Source organism: Nicotiana attenuata, unplaced genomic scaffold, assembly GCF_001879085.1.
Source record: "Nicotiana attenuata strain UT unplaced genomic scaffold, NIATTr2, whole genome shotgun sequence".
Taxonomy (NCBI): domain Eukaryota; kingdom Viridiplantae; phylum Streptophyta; class Magnoliopsida; order Solanales; family Solanaceae; genus Nicotiana; species Nicotiana attenuata.
In genome coordinates, this window is record NW_017672359.1 from 147,440 (window position 1) to 161,092 (window position 13,653).

The following is a 13,653-nucleotide window of genomic DNA, read 5'->3' on the forward strand; positions in this document are numbered from 1 at the left end:
CTACTATGAGGGCTCGTCAAACTAATTATCTATACCTGCAAGTATGAATGCATCGTCCTCAACAAAAGAACGCCAGTACGAATAATGTACTGAGTATGTAAGACGGAACTGAAACATAATAGTAAGTCAACATTAATTAAGGACATGGAAGAAACATGGAGTAAAGGACTCAACCTGTAAGTCTGGATAGCTCTGTAAATCATGAAATATTTATAGTATCATGCATATGCGTATAAATGTCGTGTAATGCATAGGTTTTTACGTACGTAACATCATAAAGCCTCTGAGGGCATCCCATCATATCATCTCAGCCACTGTGGACAAAATTATCATCGTATACCAGCTGATCAGGTGGTGATGCATATATAACGTCGTAACCTTTTTCCATATCCCATATAGATACATACATACATAAATACACAAATACATATATATATATATATATATATATATATATATATATATATATATATATATATATATATATATATATATCCATATATATATACGCGTATATAATACCGTCTGAGTTATGGGTAAATGCACATGTATAAATGAATGCAATGCATAATGAAGTAAGTCAATATGATCTCTTGGAATGTTTTGAGACCCATGAATAGACAATATGGCAATAGGATATATGGGGAATCAGGAACATAGGCAACCTTAGTACTTCTAAGAAAAGAATCATTTGTGAAACTTGCGTGCTTGCTTGTTTCGTTGTATCATATGGATCATGCCAAAAAATAGAAAGAAGGGATAGCCTTAACATACCTGGAGTAGGGAAAAATCCATATGATATTCTTGAGAAAGATTGCACCGTACTTCCTTAGAATTGCAAATTCTCACGTTGCTAAGCATTGTAAGGATTCATATTGTCATGACCCAATTTCCCCTCCGTTGGGTTTCGCGATGGTACCTAGTCTTAAGGACTAGGTAAGCCTATTATTAAATGAAACTACAACAACATCTAAATGACATCTAATAAATTTGAAATAAAAATCTCTTTAAACTTTATAACCCCAAAACCGGTAGTACAAGCCATATGCTCTACAGAGTTTCGCTAGATCTTCTAAACACAACTGTATGGAAATAAGTACAACAGTGTGAATACAAATAGGAAGGTGACTCCAAAGCCTGCGAATGCAGCAGCAGGTTTACTTTGAGTCTCCTCAACAACGGCCTACACAGCTACAAACGAACAATACCTGGGTCTACAACAACGACAACAACAACAAACCCAGTTTGATCCCAACAAGTGGGGTCTGGGGAGGGTAGTCTGTACGCAGAGCTTAACCCTACCTAATTCCGGTAGAGAGGCTGTTTCCAATAGACCCTCGGCACAAACAATACCTGGGTCTGCACAAAACAAATATGCAGAAGAGTAGCATGAGCACACTATAGCGGTGCCCAGTAAGTATCAAGACTAACCTCGGTTGAGTAGTGACGAAGAACAGTCAAGACACCTAATAGTCCAATAAACTGTATAAATAAAAACATATGAACAACGGACTGTGATGTATATATAAGGCTACACGATATAGTTAACAATACAACAATCACAATATGGAAGAAAACAGCAAGTGACAACGGAAACACCGAAATAATGACATAAAAGAGTTAGCAAAAACACAAACCAAGATCCTAAATCACAATTGAAGTAAAGGCAAGTAATAACTCAGAAACTACGACAGTTTTCACATCAGGTCTTAGCCCACAACTCCACGAAGCTCCGAACCTCGAACAGAATTACCGCTCACGGGTCTCAATACCTGAACCCTAACACTTGGCATCCTATGCCCTCATCACACCTCATGATCATACTGACAACTCACTAACTAGAGCCACTCTCACACATATGACAAGCAAACGAGGGTGTACATTTATACTCAACAATATCAGGAGAGTTTCTTAACCAATAGGAGTATTGAACTACATGTATACTTGTGCAAGTGTTCTAACATAGGTCGTTCCAGCTAAGAGTGTAAGGAAAAGAACGGACGGCACATAAGGCATTTTCTCACAACTTTCACGAGGTAAAACTCATATAGGTAAACGGAAGCATAACACAACATCAACAACAAGAATGCCCCCAGACCATCACAAAGTATCATAATCAATCCCTGACATAGCCCACCTTGTCTCGCTCTTTGTTTCGCCACACGTGCATCATAATGTTCCCACCTTGTCTCGCCACATGCGCAACCCACATACAAACATATATATATATATATATATATATATATATATATATATATATATATATATATATATATCCCGCCTTATTACTCTGCATGTGCAATATATCAATAGTAACAATAGCACGGTAAAAACCTCGTGCAACCCCATAACAACAACCGCACGGCAGAGACCTCGTGCAACTCTATAACAACAACCGCACGGCAGAAAACTCGTGCACCAACACAACCAGTACAAAAACAACAATGACAGTAATACAAAGTACAACGAGTGAATCCACTCCAAAACTTTAAGTCACAAGGGAACGATAGAAACAGTTGACAATGAATAACCACAGTAAGGAAAATGAAGGGGCATAAAGGGACCAGTTCAACAAAAGAGGAAATCTAACATGTAGTAACAACCCCAACATATACAAGTCAATAACAAGGAAATAAACACGAGTCCAGTAGTCCCAAACAAAGGCAAGTCAACGAAGATATAGGTTATCTAAACTCCCTTTAAGGTTGAAAAGTTACGAGGATATTCGACAATTCAGTTAAAGAAAGGTTGTAACGACCCGACCGGTCGTTTGGAGCTCTAGCACGCCGTTCAGTAGTTTAAGGCTATGAGTAGCTTCGTTTAAGGTATTATGACTTGTACGCATGGTCGGAATTGAATTCCGGGAAGTTCGGAGTTGATTTGGAAAGAGAATTCTCATTTCGGAAGCTTTAAGTTGAAAGAATTGACTAAGATTCGATTTTCGAGTAAACGACCTTTGAATCGGGATTCGAAGGTTCCAACAGGTTGGTATGATGAGTTTGGACTTGGGCGTATGTCCGGATCGGGTTTTGGAAGACCCGGGAACGTTTCGGCACCCATTTGTGGAAGTTAGCATTTTTGGAAGAATTTCATAAGTTTGGGTTGAAGTGCATTTCGGTGTTATCGATGTCCATTTGGGATTCCGAGTCTGGGAATAGCTCCGTATGGTGATTATGGTATTGGGAGCACAATCGGAAGTGAATTCGGAGGTTTATACGTCATTTTGGAGTCATTTGGCTAAAAATAGAAATTTGAATGTTTTTGAGAAGTTTGACCGAAAGTGGACTTTTTGATATCGGGGTCAGATTCCGATTTTGGAAGTTGGAGTAGGTCCGTAATGTCAAATATGACTTGTGTGCAAAATTTGGGGTCAATCAGACGGGATTTGATAGGTTTCGGCATCGAATGTAGAAGTTTGAAATTCTAAAGTTCATTAAGTTTGGATTGGAGGTCGATTCATGATTTTAGCGTTGTTTGATATGATTTGAGGCCTCGTGCAGGTCCGCATTATGTTATGGGATTGGTTGGTATGATTGGTTGGGGTCCCGGGGGCCTCGAGTGGATTCCGGATTGTTAATGGATTAAATATGGAATTTGAAGAAGGATTGCAGCAGCTGGTATCTAGTGTAACCGCACCTGCGAGGTTTAGGCCGCAGGTGCGGAGCCGCAAAAGTGGCCAAAGGAGCACAGATGCGGTTGAGAAGGGAGAAGGCTGGGACCGCAGATGCTGTCATGTTGCCGCAAAAGCGGGACCGCACCTGCAGAAGGAGAAGCGCAGAAACGGAAGAAGGGGGCCTGTTGAAGGACCGCAGATGCGGTAGTGGGGCCGCACCTGCGGAACCGCAGAAGCGGTCAAGTGACCGCAGCTGCTGAAAAGCTGGAGGCAGTGAGTTATTTTAAAGTCGGGATTTGGCCATATTCTTTCATCTTTCTCTTGTTTGGACGATTTTTGGAGAGCTTCAAGTGGGGGTTTTTCATCATCAACGCCAAGTTTTGGAGCGTTGTGCATCAATTTGAGTCTTCGGAAGGGAGTGGAATGTCGGTTATGGAACTTCGGAGCGAGGTGAGTCTCCTTTCTAACCTTGTAAGAGGGAATTGCCCCCATAGGTGAAATAACTGGATATGTGCTTCTATTTGTGGGGGGCTACGTACGCACGAGGTGACGAGAGTCCGTGCGTAGCTACTATTATGCTTAAGTCCGGGTAGATTAGGAGCCAAAAGCATGCTTTACTTGCAATATTTGAAATCTTGTTGTCAATTTAAAAAAAATGCTTAAAACATATCGAACGTGTAAATGAATTTCTAAAAGACTAGCCATCGTTTCTTGATTTTTAAAAGAGAAATTCCCTTTCCTTGGATAATTGCTCCTTGATGAGCTCTTGATTGACTGTTTGAATGTGTTTATATATTGTGGAATGGGCCGAACACCTCGGTAGATTAAATAGATCCATCTATGGTTCGCGCCATTCGACCCTCTGGCAGTGCACAGTTTAAATATTGTTGGATCGGGCCGTACGACCTCGACATGATTTGTGCATGCTTGTATTGCTTGCCTCTAGATTCATAGATGTTGATATTTGTTCTCCCTAGCCTGAGATAAATGTATGAATGATGAAAATGAATTGGGAAATTTCCTATAAACGAAAGAATTGGTTACTTGCCTCATGCTATTGAGTTTAAAATCATTTTTATGAAGATCCCCAATTTTCTATATTATTGGTATTACTAATATTGGACCCCTAGTAAGTGTCAAAGTCGACCTCTCATCTTTACTTCATCGAGATTAGACGGGATACTTACTGAGTACACGTTATTTTCGTACTCATGCTACACTTGCTGTGCATTTTTGTTGCAGAGGCACATGTATTTTCTAGTGGCCTACTGGGCGTAGCTGCATGGATGATACGGAGACTAGGTGAGCTGCATTTCTCGAGGCGACCCACAGCCAGTATAGTCTCTTTCAGCGTATTGTATTTACTTTCTGTCCAATTTGTATTCCGGACGGTTATTGCACTTTATTCGATATCTTAGTAATTGCTCATGCACTTGTGACACCGGGTTCTGGGATGATTATGGGATTACTTAATATTAAGTTTGTTAAAGACATCAATATCTATTTAGTGAAATTCATTACTTATTGCCTAATGTATTAAACAAATGATTTCGAAAATATTCAAACAAGAAATTACTAGCAAATTGGTGTTGGCTTGCCTGACAATGGTGTCCGGCACCATCATGACCCATAGTTGATTTTGGGTCGTGACAACATGGTATCAGAGCACTAGGTTCCCTTAGGTCTCATGAGTCATGAGCAAGTCTAGTAGAGTCTCATGGATCGGTACGGAGACGTCTGTACTTATCTTCGAGAGGTTACAGGCCTGTTAGGAGCACTTTCCTTCTTGATTCCTCATTGTGCGGTTTTATTCCTTTGAGGTTTGTGCCTTTAGTTCTTTCCTACTCTATCTTACGTGATGCAAAGAGCTTATTATAAATCGATGATTGATGAATATTGATGGTACTGCAGATGTGGTGCGAGATGTTTCTCCCGGCATGGTTGGTTGGGCTATTCTCGTCACCTTGCGGAAGGATATTCTGTCATTTTAGCTCGGTAGCTGCACTTCTGAGAGCTTGAGGCTATGTGTGGATTGCTATGATCATTCATGATTGGTTATTGCATGGTATTGATGTGATGATAGGATACTTTCCTATGTGTTGGGTAGTGAATGACTTGGAAGGAGGTTTTCTCAGTGCATGATTCAGAGACTCGGTGTTGTATTCCCGGCGAAGGAATGTCAATCAGATTATGAATGACCAGTTTTGGGTTGATGGGTAACAAGACTTGGTGTTTTCAAGTATGGTGGAATTTTCATCTGCGACGTGGTATCGTCGCCCTCGATTGGATGTGTTAAGTTCGCCGGTGTTATGATCTCCTTCAATTCGCCCTTGGGCAGGATATTGTGAAATGGTGTCGGGGAAGCAGCTATCAGAGATCGCTGTGTGTGGTGATTCAGGATCGAATCGGCGTTTCTAATGTTGACGGCTCGAGAAGGATGATCTTCGGAAAGGTTTCAAGTAGTAGCGATCTGTTGGTTCAAGTGCGACAGAGATAGATATTGATTTAAGGCAACAGCTATGCAACAAAGGATGAGGGAGGACATGTGGGAAGTGTCAGGCAGTGGTTAAATTCCTAGAAGGCCAGGGGATTTGATAAAGGTGTCCTATGGTTGGCCTTATTGGCCCATGTTCAGGCTTTGGTAAGACTCAGGATTTATGCTTGGTGTAGACGTGAGTTTCAAGGAAAGTGATTCGGCCGGGTGCTTCGTCTAAAGGGTGTTCATGTGCTAGAAGATTTATGGAGTTGATTATATTCGGGACCAAGTCAGAGTGGGTGGCTCTCAACAACGGTCCTAGTGGATTCAAAAGTTATAGTGTGGTGCGTAATGATTTTGAGCCCATAAGTATGGTTAAGAATCAAGCTTTTGCAGTGGATTATGAAAAGAGGCTTGGAATGTTCTATGTTATCTACGGCTTGCAGTGTAACATTAGGGGGAATGAGAGAAAATGGCTTCGGATTCGTAGAGGAAGTATCAGAATGGATGTACCAGTTGAGATGCGAATATGCGCACAAGGAAGTTATGAGGTGGTTCGCGGGATTTGAGTAACAACCCCACAATATACAAGTCAATAACAAGGAAATAAACACGAGTCCAGTAGTCCCAAACAAAGGCAAGTCAACAAAGATATAGGTTATCTAAACTCCCTTTAAGGTTGAAAAGTTACGAGGATATTCGACAATTCAGTCAAAGAAAGGTTGTAACGTCCCGACCGGTTGTTTGGAGCTCTAGCGCGTCGTTCAGCAGTTTGAGGCCATGAACAGCTTCGTTTCAGGTATTATGACTTGTACGCATGGTCGGATATGAATTTCGGGAAGTTCGGAGTTGATTTGGAAAGAGAATCCTCATTTCAGAAGCTTTAAGTTGAATGAATTGACTAAGATTGGATTTTCGAGTAAACGACCTCGGAATTGGGATTTGAAGATTCCAACAGGTTCGTATGATGAGTTCGGACTTCGGCGTATGTCCAGATCGGGTTTTGGAAGACCTGGGAACGTTTCGGCACCCATTTGTAGAAGTTAGCATTTTTGGAAGAATTTCATAAGTTTGGGTTAAAGTGCATTTCAGTGTTATCGATGTCCGTTTCGGATTCCGAGTTTGGGAATAGCTCCGTATGGTGATTATTGTATTGGGAGCGCGATCGGAAGTGAATTCGGAGGTCTGTAGGTCATTTTGGAGTCATTTGGCTAAAGATAGAAATTTGAAGGTTTTTGAGAAGTTTGACCGGAAGTGGACTTTTTGATATCGGGGTCGGATTTCGATTTCGGAAGTTGGAGTAGGTCCGTAATGTCTAATATGACTTGTGTGCAACATTTGGGGTCAATCGGACGGGATTTGATAGGTTTCTGCATCGAATGTAGAAGTTTGAAATTCTAAAGTTCATTAAGCTTGGATTGGAGGTCGATTCATGATTTTAGCATTGTTTGATATGATTTGAGGCCTCGAGCAGGTCCGCATTATGTTATGGGATTGGTTGGTATGATTGGTTGGGGTCCCGGGGGCCTCGGGTGGATTCCGGATGGTTAACGGATCAAATTTGGAATTTGAAGAAGGATTGCAGCAGCTGGTATCTAGTGTAACCGCGCCTGCGAGGTTTAGGCCGCAGGTGCGGAGCCGCAAAAGTGGCCAAAGGAGCACAGATGCGGTTGAGAAGGGAGAAGGCTGGGACCGCAGATGCGGTCATGTTGCCGCAGAAGCGGGACTGCACCTGCGGAAGGAGAAGCGCAGAAGCAGAATAATGGGGCCTGGTGAAGGACCGCAGATGCGGTAGTGGGGCCGCACCTGCAGAACCGCAGAAGCGGTCAAGTGACCGCAGGTGCGGAAAAGTTGGAGGCGGTGAGTTGTTTTAAAGTCGGGATTTGGCCATATTCTTTCATCTTTCTCTTGTTTGGACGATTTTTTGAGAGCTTCAAGTGGGGGTTTTTCATCGTCAACGACAAGTTTTGGAGTGTTGTGCATCAATTTGAGTCTCGGAAGGGCGTGGAATGCCGGTTATGGAACTTCGGAGCGAGGTGAGTCTCCTTTCTAACCTTGTAAGAGGGAATTATCCCCATAGGAGAATTAATTGGATATGTGCTTCTATTTGTGGGGGGCTACGTACGCACGAGATGACGAGAGTCCGTGCGTAGCTACTATTATGCTTAAGTCCGGGTAGTTTAGTACCCAAAAGCATGCTTTACTTGCAATATTTGAAATCTTGTTGTCAATCTAAAAAATGCTTAAAACATATCGAACGTGTAAATGAATTTCTAAAAGACTGGTCATCGTTTCTTGATTTTTGAAAGAGAAATTGCCTTTCCTTGGATAATTGCTCCTTGATGAGTTCTTGATTGACTATTTGAATGTGTTTATATATTGTGGAACGGGCCGAACGCCTCGGTAGATTAAATAGATCCATCTATGGTTCGCGCCATTCGACCCTCTGGCAGTGCACCGTTTAAATATTGTTGGATCGGGCCGTACGACCTCGACATGATTTGCGCCTGCTTGTATTGCTTGTTTTGAGATTCATAGATGTTGATATTTGTTCTCCCTAGCCTGAGATAAATGTATGAATGATGAAAATGAATTGGGAAATTTCCTATAAATGAAAGAATTGGTTACTTGCCTCATGCTATTGAGTTTAAAATCATTTTATGAAGATCCCCGATTTTCAATATTATTGGTATTATTAATATTGGACCCCTAATAAGTGTCAAAGTCGACCTCTCGTCTCTACTTCATCGAGATTAGACGGGATACTTACTGAGTACACATTATTTTCGTACTCATGCTACACTTGCTGTGCATTTTTATTGCACAGGCACATGTATTTTCTAGTGGCCTACTGGGCGTAGTAGCATGGATGATATGGAGACTAGGTGAGCTGCATTTCTCGAGGCGACCCGCAGCCAGTATAGTCTCTTTTAGCGTATTGTATTTACTTTCTGTCCAATTTGTATTCCGAACGGTTATTGCACTTTATTCAATTTCTTAGTAATTGCTCATGCACTTGTGACACCGGGTTCTGGGATGATTATGGGATTACTAAATATTAAGTTTGTTAAAGACATCAAATCTATTCAGTGAAATTCATCACTTATTGCCTAATGTATTAAACAAACGATTTCAAAAATATTCAAACAAGAAATTACTAGCAAATTGGTGTTGGCTTGCCTGACAATGGTGTCCGGCGCCATCACGATCCATAGTTGATTTTGGGTCGTGACAATGGAGATCTTAGCTTCACTTAAAACTAGACAATTATAGGAGGGATGATAACAAATCTCAAATAACACAGGCAGTTATGAAAAAGGTTGCATGACAATACGAGAGATGAAATTCTTCAGTTAAATCAAATAGGATGACAATTAGGCAAGAAGAGTGAATCATCAAGCAATTAATTCCAATTAAGCATGTAGAGACGAAACTAGTAAGCAGGAACACAGTCATATCAAGAATAAGTCGATACATAGTGAATATAAGAACCTAAGAACCCTAAAAGGCTAATTCCCCACAAATAAGTCCGAGTATGCACTCTTCACCTTGTGTACACGAACTACAATCAACATAGAAAGCTCAAATCCTAAGGGGACACAAGGTTAGGCAAGATACTTACCTCAAAGACGACATACCGATACTCTAAAATGCACATCTCGGATGAAAAGACCTCCGGACGGCTCAAATCCAACCAAAATAACTTCAAGGCACAACTAAAACACATAAGAAACTATTTCCGGATCATAAAGTCTCAATCTTTAACAAATTTCGAAAATTGGTCCAAAAGTCGACCCCCGGGCCCATACCTCGGAACCCGACAAATATTACAAAATCCGAATACCCATTCCAATATGAGTTCAACCATACAAAAATTATCAAATTCCGATACCATTTGGTCCCTCAAATCACGCTTTTTCATTTTTGAAATTTTCTTCAAAAACTCACAATTTCCTAAACCCAAAACACAATTGTACGCGGTGAAATCACAGGGACTGATTTCTCGCTATCAAGCCATCTCGGGTAAATGCCTCGAGACCCCGAGGATACAAAGACACAACTTAGTCCTCTCCCTCGGGGCTTGTTAAGATCCGATTCGGGGCCAGATGGAGTCTGAGGCCAGGACAAAAATAGGAAGCCCCCAAGACACGAAGCTGAGTCTAACATGGCCGGTCTATCCGGAACCTATGCTGAGGCCTCGCGTCAAGCCCTCACATCTCCATATTTCGTAAATTAAATATACATGTATTCGTAACTGAGTTCCCCTCCTATATAAAGGGGACTCGCCCTACCTTGTATGGGAGGCCCTCGGGACCTCAACCAAGAATGCCAACATATCCCATAACTTCATTCACACTTGTTCCAACCTTCGGAACGCTCAAAACAACATAAAAACACCAAATTTGCACCGGATTCAAGCCTAAGAATTCCAAATTCTTCCAAAATTACGCTTTTGATCCAAAACCCACCCAAAAACAACGTCCGAATGACCTGAAATTTTGCACACACATCCCAAATGACACAACGAAACTACTGCAACTTTCGGAATTTCATTCCGACCTCTATATCCAAATCTCGCCTATCAACCGGAAATCGCCAAAATATCAACTTCGCTAATTCAAGCCTAATGCTACTCCAAACCTCTAAAGCTCATTCTGATCACACTCCTAAGTCATAAATCACCTCCCGAAGCTAACCGAATCATAAAAATTCCGATCCGAGATCATATGCAAACAAGTCAAATCTTGGTCAAACCTTTCAAATTTTTAGCTTCAAACTGAGAACTGTTCTTCCAAATTCATTCAGATTACCCTGAAAGTCAAAACCAACAATTTACATAAGTCTCAATGCATCATACGGGGCAGGTCATGCCCGAGAACTAGCGAGCAAGGTGCAAGAGCTCTAAACGACCGGTCGGATCGTTACATCCTCCCCTACTTAAACATACGTTCGTCCTCGAACGTGCCCGGAGTTGTTACAAAAGCCCACCAATCGCTGAATAACTTTACCATGCATATACCCTGGGGTGATCCCATGTCACCCTATCTCATATAGGTCCGATAACACAATAAAACTGAAGTTTCACAGTCCAACCTAGCCCATGAACCTTAGAACAACATTTCTACTTCAGAAATCATCCACAAGATCAGAATCTCACATCTATGCACTGAATAAGCCCGAACAAGCAGTAATAACCCATACCTGCAACCTCCGGTGCAATTACATGATATACCACATAACTCAAACACTTGTAGCGATAACTTCTAATCACAGCCGCTGCACATAACAATCGAGTACCGATGGAAAACCTCTTATCAACTAAAGTCTCATTCCAACTCTTTCATGTATTGCCAATGATAAATAAAACACACAGTAAGCCAAAATCATTCCTCTGATCGACCATTCATGAAACTGCTTCTCCCTTGACAAAGACCATAGCGAATTTCCGAGCCGAACCTCGATATTATCCTTCCAACATGTTGAAATCGAATCCGTTGTATTCAGTAGTCATCCCAACGATCTCATCTAATCCAACACAACTACTCTGGTGACATGACACCTCAATACAGACTAAAGTCACAACTTGCGCAATACGCACACCAATAAGCAACAGTCCGAACATACTCAAATCATGGAAATGACTCAAATGAAAGAGTTGTACCTCAAGATCACCATGCTCGAAATAGACCACCACGCGCAATCTGATGTCTGGAACCCAAGCAAATCATCATACCCACGGTGCGAAAATAACATAAACCACACAAACCCGAAAGGACATAACCGATACGCCATTCACCAAGCAGCACCCAATTACTCTTCCCGCTCGACTTCCGCAATGAAACCTCAATAGAACCGCACCATATGTGCCTGTAATTAACAAATCATAACACCTCGCAACACAGAAAGGTAACTCATAGATCTCCCCAGATTACTAATAAGCTCGATAACCATCGAGTCAACACATCCCTCAACAATACAATTCGAAGCCGACCAAGCCGACTCAAGTTAGAACACGCATCCACATTGGCCTGCCAACGAACTCCTTATCAAGGAAATCCTGAAGATGCTCCTTCAACTCCTTTAACTCTGTTGTCCATACGATACGGTGGCCGACATCGAATCGATACCAAAATCAACAACCTTGCCCGGAAACATGCCCAGCCACAAGAACACATCCGAAAAATCCCTCACCACCAAAACTGAATCAATGGTAGGAGTCTCTACACTGACATACATCACAAAAGCCCAATAAGAAAGACAATCCTTCCCAGTCATCCGTTGGGTCTTCGAAATATAAACCCACCCTACTAAGAACATAATCCGTCGAACCTCGCCCTCGATCCGTGGCATTCCCGGCATAGCCAACAGTGCCGCCTTAGCGCAATAGTCCGGAATAACACAACACGAAGACAAACAGTCTATACCTAATATTACATCCAAAATCTAACATACCAGCAGCAAAAGATTCACTCGAGTCTCCAAACCCCGATAGTCACTAAACAATGCCGATAGACACGACCACAACCACAACATAGCTTGAATATGAGAACTCCCAGTCTCCAACTCCGTACAACACACGAATCACCATACTTGATCCCAATTCCACCGTCCGAGTATACAACACACCTCTAATACCCCATCATTCCAACGAGAGATACTCTAATGATTCTTCCGTACCACCAAGCAAACCCGAATGTCAGCAGTCGATTCAACAAGAAAGTGTCGCAATACTAATGATGTACCATCAACTTAATCACATTGCCTTTTTCTAAAACATATACCCTCGTCAAATCACCCCACTTAGCAATACTATTTCCTTAATCATCTGAAGATTATTTCCCTAATCATCTGAAACACATTTCTCAATTTATCTGAAGCTGCCCGCTGCCTAAGAGTTTTATGACCTTCCTTTCAGAACTAAACCGCAACCTTACACACACAATCTCAATCCTCTACACATACCGCATATACCATACTATCCTAGGATAACATGAGAACTTCATATCTCTTCCGAGCCACGAACAACTATGTACTCAACCAACCAAGAACTTTCCATTGATTCCATTCAGAAGAAAATCTCTACACATTCCTTGCTTCTTACACTCACAGAAAATACGCATCTCTAACCGCAGTAGAAATCATGAAGAACTCTCTGTCTCCCTTTATGACAAAACCAAAGCTGACATGACTGAATCCTTCTAACTGAACCGAGCTACGCAGGCCACCCAAAACCTAAGAGCATTACCATGAAACACCTGTAGAAGCTCATTACCTCGCAAACATCCAAAGAACTAATCATATCCTTGCCATACTGGTTCAGCATACTACCAAACTATCCCTTCTATCCGAGCTTCCTTCTGATTTACCTTTAACCTGATACTGCTTCTTACTATAACATCGCAATTCTTCAACCCAGACTCACCACACGAGACCCAAGCATGATACCACACAGTCTAAGGCTCACAACTCGCTGAATTCTCTTTCAAATATTCCCAAGAGCACCACATTCAGAATACCTACCCTGAAAAGACTTCCTGCGAATCTGAAGACATTACCTTCCTAA